General features: G+C 47.0%; 1 protein-coding gene across 1 annotated transcript in view; it reads right to left on the reverse strand.

Moving 5' to 3' along the window:
- The window catches only part of RNF165 (ring finger protein 165), a 29,039-nt gene extending 22,005 nt beyond the window's left edge, over positions 1 to 7,034 (reverse strand). Inside the window, exon 1 of the mRNA XM_021381367.1 lies at positions 5,849 to 7,034. The gene's annotated coding sequence lies outside the window, so the exon portion shown is untranslated. The remainder of the gene's footprint in view (positions 1 to 5,848) is intronic.

Raw genomic sequence — 7,316 nt, forward strand, 5'->3', positions numbered from 1 at the left:
TTCTTTCCACAAGATTCTAAACCCCCGTTTATCTGATTGCTTTAACTCTGATTTTCCCAGCTGAGAGTCAGTACAGCTCCTGCACTGGCAACATTTAGGCAAGACGAAGCCTTTCAGAGACCAGATCTTCAAACCAGCACTGCATCTGGTGCTGTATCTGGTGGAAATCCCTAAACAGCCATGCAGATCCAACCACCCAGCAGATCCCAGCAGGACTGACTGCTCCCACTTCACTGCAGATTGAGACAAGCAGTTAATAAATATTGGACTGGCTCAGTCTTTCCTCTACCCCCAGAAATTCATCCTTGATAATGGCTGCCCATCCATCAGCTGGCAGATGGACAACACTCTGCTTTGCAGCCGCTGATTAAACTGGGATGACGATGCTAGGCAAAATACCAAATTAATTACTGCTAGCTACAAGATCTAGAGGTCCCTTTTGGCTTCCAAATTTTAGAATCTCTCAGATTCATTTTCACGTACCTCACCCTTGAATTTGCTGTTTCTGAAGCTGTATCTCTGACAAGAGGGGCTTGTGCCATTTTTAAATACCACGAGTTTGAGCACATGACAAGAGCCCTTACAGCTCTTGGCCCTTCAGAGAGGATGGACTAGCCTTTGGCAGAGGTTTGCAGAGCAGCACAGCACCTACTGCTTGATAGTACCAGAGACCTTTCAGCCTCATTTCTGAGGCCATTAGAAATTTGGTTTTGGTTCCTCTGCAGGGCCCCCCAGAAGATTTTTCCTGCCATGGTAAATCAGGGCACAGCCACCACGGTGCTTTCCCAGGGTGGTGAGAACCAAACTGGTTGATAGTACCTATTTTATGGAGAAGATTTTATGGAGAGGGACAGAGGACAACCTGGCCTGGCAGCTGAAGTGGTTAGTGGTGGACACGACAAAAAGGTGTTTGTACAACCACAGGTTGCTCCCATGCAGATCCCTTCCTCACTGCCTATTGGTGATTCACTGGTGACCAAAGCCACTTTTTGCCTTTGGCCAAAGTCTCCTACATCACCCATGCTTGCATTTAGAGGTATGCCAACCTAATGGGTGTGTTACCATATCTTCCAAAGAAGAACAGCAGGGCTGAGTTCCTACCAGTAGCAGCTCAACTCCACCTGCACGTACCAATCCTGCGCTTTCAGGAGTGGAGACCTTTCCTTTCCAAAGGATTTCAGAGCACCTTCTACAGTGTCGACCCTGGGTGTTCAGGAAGCATTTCGGAGAAGTTGTAACTCCTTTTAGCCGGCACTATGCCTGCCCAGAACTTCCTCCTGGCTCCAGAGAGACATCTTCATCTGCTCCAGACCAAGAAAGAACTGCCTTTTTCCTGCCAGTCAGCTGGGATGCTGAACTCATCCTCCAGCTGTGCTTTCCTCCCCACAGCACACAGAAGCCTACCAAGAGTGTGCAGTTTTGAAGTGGAAAAGATACACTTTTCTAGCCCCACATGTGACCTCTAAGCCCAAAGTATCTTTACTAATTGCTAAATGTAATATATTTTGCTGTCTTCTCAAGGCAAAGGCTTTGCATTGCTGGGCCAGATTTGTTTCCATTACAGCTTGCTAGCATTCAGAGAAACTTCAAATTAAATATCAGTCACACATTAAGGTCAGGCAGCTCAGTTCCATTAATGAGTGGCAAGATTCAGCCTCTGTGTAATGAATGCTGCCCATGTCTCTTAATGACACCAGCCTAGGGGACTGGGCAGGCACCAGCACACAGCGATTGGCACCCTGCTGACACCAGGACCACACCAGTGATTTTAAAAGCCCATTCATCTACAAATCGAGGTTTCGGTTTTCCTGACCTGAGACAAATCAGCATGAGCCTCAACTCAAAGAGAGAGCCAGGAAAGAAAAACACACACACACACACACAAAGAAAAAAACAAGAAACAGATTTCAGCAGGGTTGTTCTGTCTCAATCTCTATCATTCATTTTGCAAGCAAAGATAAAGGTTTTCCAGCCTGCTCTTCTGTTCCTGCTTGCCAGCAACAGGGCACGGGGGATCTGAGGATGATTCAAGGTCCCCCCTGTTGCCAGACTCATGCATTTTGGGTCTGGATAAGTTCACTTCAGTTAGCCCTGTTGGGTGCTAGTCTCCGCCTGGCATTCACAGTCCAGTGGCCACTGACACTGGGAGCCCCTTGGGCTCTGCACACAGCTGGGATGTGGCTCTGGGGAGCCAGGGGCTTCATGGCAGGGAAATGTCACCTCCTCATCCCTTCATGGCATGGCTCCAACCAGCAGTTTCTCTCCCTGCTTCTCCTACAGGGTGGTATAGCTACTGTCACCCACAGGCAAAGGAGGGTCCACCATTAAAAAAATGTCGAAAACACTTTTCCTACTCTTTAGCACAATTAATCCGAACCTGAGGGTGCAGCCAGGGCCAGCACAAGTGGCAACTTCTTGTAAAAACTTTATTTATCAGAGCCCCAGCCAAGACTCGAGGTGAGGGTGTTCTCCAACATGTAATGCAAAAATAGCTTGGAGGAGAAGCTGACTTACGCTGGGCTGAAGTCAGGACTTGCTCCATTGAAGCAAGATGAAAATTTTAGCTGCTTGTGATAACTTGTGTCAGTTGTGCACCCAGCATTTCAGAGACATTTTGTGAGGATGGCTGGGGTGGGATAGAAGAGGTGGTGGGGAAGAGGAGGACGTAGGGCCAAGGGCATTACAACAGCATAGAGAGTCTGGGTTGCAGTCTGTAAGCTGTCATGTTGTCATTGCCAAAGCATTTGGGATGTTTACAATAGCTCTTTTACTCTGTAAAATTCATTCTTCCTAAAGCAAAACATTTATTCCACTTGAGTACAAATACGAGTTAAATGTAGGGAAATCAGCTTAATAGCGTAGTTATGCCTATTAAAGTGACTGTTAAACTAACATTAAGGCATTTCACATTAATTCCCTCTCAGTGGCCCCCAGATCTGATTTACTTCGACAAATCTTCTGCTATTGAGACGTGGCCACAAGGCTCCGTGGCTCTGCATCAGCTGGCACTGCAGAATATAGGCATCAGACTCAGAAAGTCAGGGTCTATCTGCTGCTTGAGGAAAGCAAACCTATTGATCAGAGCAGCTAGATAAGGATGCCATGCAGTTACTGAGGGCAGTCAGGTTTTCCCCAGCTCATTATTTTCAAGCAGATATCACAGAAAAGATGTGGTCTGAGACACTCTTCCCACTATGGCAGTGGGTGGCAATGCGTGACCTTGGATTAAAACAAAATAATGTTAAAATCACGCGCTAAGAGAAAAGTCTACATCACTAAAAAGGAATTGACATTTTTGTTTTTCATTCAAAATCTCAACTTTCTGCTTTGTTTCTAAAAACGATTACTTTCTGAAGAAAGCAGAGCCATCTGACCACTTTCAGATGACTAAATGCAGTTCTTCGGTCATCTCCTTGTTAAAGGATATTTCCTCTATAGGGACCATGTAAAGGAGGATGAAAAACTGATCTCCAGCTTTCCCCATCTACAGTCTCCCAGGAACTTTGCCTACCAACCAGCAGACCCATCCACAATTTTTCTGGTCCCTGAATTTTACACCTGGTGCTCTGTGAGATGGACACTGTGGTACTGTACAGGTGGAGATACAAAGGTGGGAGACGAAAAGCATTTACTCAGTCTCAGAGAGGGCCAGAGGTCTGAGCAGGGATTCGAGGAGTTGGGGTCTGCATGATGTGCGTGCATGCCCATGGCCCACCTCAACAAGTAAAGTTTGGGCACATGGGAGCGTGTCCGGTGCTTTGAAGAGAGTAGGATCTTGCAGCAGGCCCATGCTGGTTGGGAATCAGTCTCATGGTGTTTTGGGGACCAGTCCCATGGTGTTTGGAGACTGTCTCCATGCAGATGTGGCCATGGAAGTGGATCTTCCTCCCCACGCAGTGTCCCCTGGTTTGAGAGGGAAACTGGTGTAAAGTAGAAGGAAAGTGCCCAATGCTGAGTTTTATGACTGGGAGAGGGAAGATCTCAATTTTACCCTATGGGAGATGGGGTGAGGGGAGGCAATTGTTTTTCTATTGTATTCTTAATCATTCTGTTTTGGGAGAGTGCTCCATCTACACCCTGTCCATCTAGGAGATGTGTGCTCTCTAGACTGCTGACCTGAGCAGGCACCACCAAGGTGCTGTCATTTCCATCCTTGGATGTATCCCAGCATTGGCTAGGCAAGATCCTGAGCCAGCCTGCTCTGAGCATGAGGCTGGGCTGGGGACCTCCAGAGGTCCCTTCCTGTCTGAATTATTCTGCAATTCTATCAGCCAGTGAAAGATGTTCTAGAAAATGCAGAAAGCACCCAGAGCAGCAAAATGGGGCAGCTGGATATGTGCTTCTGCATTACAGCTCTGAAAGCAGCAACAAGAATCTCCTCTTGCTCAGCTGCAGTGGGTGCGCTTGTGAATGCACATGCATGCACAGAGCGCAGGGCATAGCACTTCTGCATCGCAAAGAGTGCGGATTTTACTCAGATAGTGGAATAAAAATAGTAGAAGGTGAGTAGAAGTAGGTGCGCTTTTTTCATCTGTGCCATCAGTTCAGAGCATACCTGAACTTTCAGAGAAGGCAGGGATAGATTATAAGGTTTTTTTTCACAGTGCTCACTGCTGAACCCAAGAGCCTTCTGACTGAGTTGAAATAATGCTAACCCATGAAATGCGCGCTGGTTAGTGGTTCTGGTAGAAATCAAGTAGAAGAAAGAAAAGCGGCAATTATAAAGAGTCAACCCAGGTCTGGGGAAAAAATACCATCTGTTCAAGCAACGTACCCTGTTGACACCACAGAGCTTCCAGTAACAAACAAAAAGGAATTAAAGCTGGGATGTGAAATTTAAGTTTGTGTTAATTAAAGCCTGGCATCTCTAGGACACCAGCTGAGCTGCACGCTGCATTTCTAAAATTTCTCTTGTATTTTTTGAGAAAGATAGACTACAAAGCATATGATCCAGTTCCTCCATTTAAAAGAAGCACTTTGACGAAGCAAATCAAATGGAGCCCCATTAGAAGGTGTCAGCTGGTTCAGAAGTCATCCAAGACCTGGCAGATTCACAAACATCTACTCAGAGAGGAGCCTGCAGGCTGTTCCCTAGCCTTGAGTATCCTCACACACAAAGCTTGATTTTTGCAATGGGAGAGTTATTCTTTTTTAGAGTAACAACACAAGCTGTATGGATGGAAAGCCTACCCGCAAGGACCCTGGGTTCAGGTCATTTACTCCTCTGCTTTAATGGGGTGTATGGAATTCTACTCTCTGTGATTTGGATAGCAGAACAGCAGTGTAACCCCCTACTAGCATTAACCTGCATTTAGTTTTAAATGCACAGATGCTCTTGTGTAACAGATGCAGCTTGGGCAGAGACGCTTTTGAGTGCCCCATTTTCTCAGTGAAGAGTTGAGCCTCATTCAAATGAGACGTTCAGTGCAGCTATGCTTGTTGGACAAATGTTTCCTTTTCAATTCATTTTGTGGAAAGTTAGCAACAGCCACCTCTGCCCCTGCTCAGCTTAGATGTGGTGGATACCCATATTTCTCCTAACCATTGCCAAGTTCCCACTGAGTAGGATCCACAGCCCATGCTGGGTGCTTTCTCTCTGTTGATGCTTTTCCTTGACTTTATAGTCCAACGTCAACCCAAGAGCCACCTCACTGTGCCCAGATACAGTTGCCAAGGCACTCTCCATCATATTTGAAAAGTCATGTCTGTCAGGTGAAGTCCACAGTGACTGGAAAAAGGGAAACATCATTCTCATTTTTAAGAAAGGGAGAAAGGAAAACCCAGGAAAGGGAACTGCAGTCCGGTGAGCCTCACATCTGGGCCTGAGAAAATCATGGAGAAGACCCACCTGGGAGCTGTGTTAAGGCACATGCAAGATGACGAGGTGATCTGAGGCTGCCAGAATGGCTTCACAAAGGGCAGGTCTTGCCTGACCCATCCGGTGGCCTTCTATGATGGAGTGACCACATCAGTAGACAAAGGAAGGGCAGCTGATGTCATCTACCTGGACTTGTGCAAGGCCTTTGACATGGCCCCACATCCCATTCTTATCTCTAAATTGGAGAGGTATGGGTTTGAAAAGTGGACTGTTCTATGGATAAAGAATTGGTCGGAAGGTCGCAGCCGGATTGTTGCGGTCAGTGCTCTGTGCCCAGGTGGAGGTGGTGACAAGCAGTGTCCCACAACGGCCTACAAGCGGTGTCTGGGACCAGTGCACTTCAACATCTTTATCAGCAACACAGGAAGTGGGACTGAGTGCACCCTTAGCAGTTTGCAGTTGACACCAAGCTGAATGGTGCAGCTGATAGAACAGAAGGAAGGGATGTCATCAAAGGGACGTGGACAGGCTCGAAAAGTAGTCCTGTGTGAATGTAATGAGGTTCAACAAGGCCAAGTGCAGGGTGTTGGGTTGGAGTAATCACCAGTGTGTGTACAGACTGGGAGAAGAACTCACTGAGAGCAGCCCTGATGGAAAGACTCTGGGGTCCTGGTAGATAAAAGCTCAATATGAGTGTGCATTTGCAGCCAGGAAGGCCAACAGCATCCTGGGCTGCATCAACCAAGGGGTGGCAGTGGCAGGGAGGGGATTATCTCCCTCTGCTCTGCCCTCATGAGGCCCCATCTGGAGCACTGCATCCAGGCCTGAGGGCCCCAGCACAAGAAGGATGCGGAGCTGTTGGAGCAGCTCCAGAGGAGGGCCACAAAGATGCTCAAAGGGCTTGAGAACCTCTCTTTTGAAGAAAGGTTGAGGGAGATGGTTCAGCTTGGAGAAGGCTCTAGGGAGACCTCACTGTGACCATCCAGTATTGAGGGGAGGTTATAAACAGGATGGAGAATGACGTTTTACACTGCCTGATAGCATAGGACAAAGGGTAATTGTTTTATACTAAAAGAGGGGAGATTTAAGTTAGATGTCAGAAAGAAATTCTTTACGATGAGGGTGGTGAGTTGCTGGAACATGTTGCCAGAGACCTGTGGATGCCCCATCCCTGGAGGTGCCCAAGGCCATGGATGGAGCCTGGGCAGCCTGAGCTGGTGGGTAGCAACCAGCCCACAGCAGGAGTTGGAACTGGATGGACTTTAAAGTCCCTTCCAAGCTAAGGCATTCTATGATTCTATGAAGAACAAAGCACCTTTTCTTTAGCTTTCTAATGTCTGGACCTTGGCAAACAATTTGCGTTTTTATGTTACTGTTGTGTTCTAGGCTTTTATCCCACCCCCCACTTTTTTTTTTTTTTTTAAATAAACCACAAATCTCATTATATTTGTTGGCTTTCTCAAAACTCCAACTCCCTGGTGTGATGTGAAAATGCGTG

This window comes from Numida meleagris, chromosome Z (assembly GCF_002078875.1).
Source record: "Numida meleagris isolate 19003 breed g44 Domestic line chromosome Z, NumMel1.0, whole genome shotgun sequence".
NCBI classification, from domain to species: Eukaryota; Metazoa; Chordata; class Aves; order Galliformes; family Numididae; genus Numida; species Numida meleagris.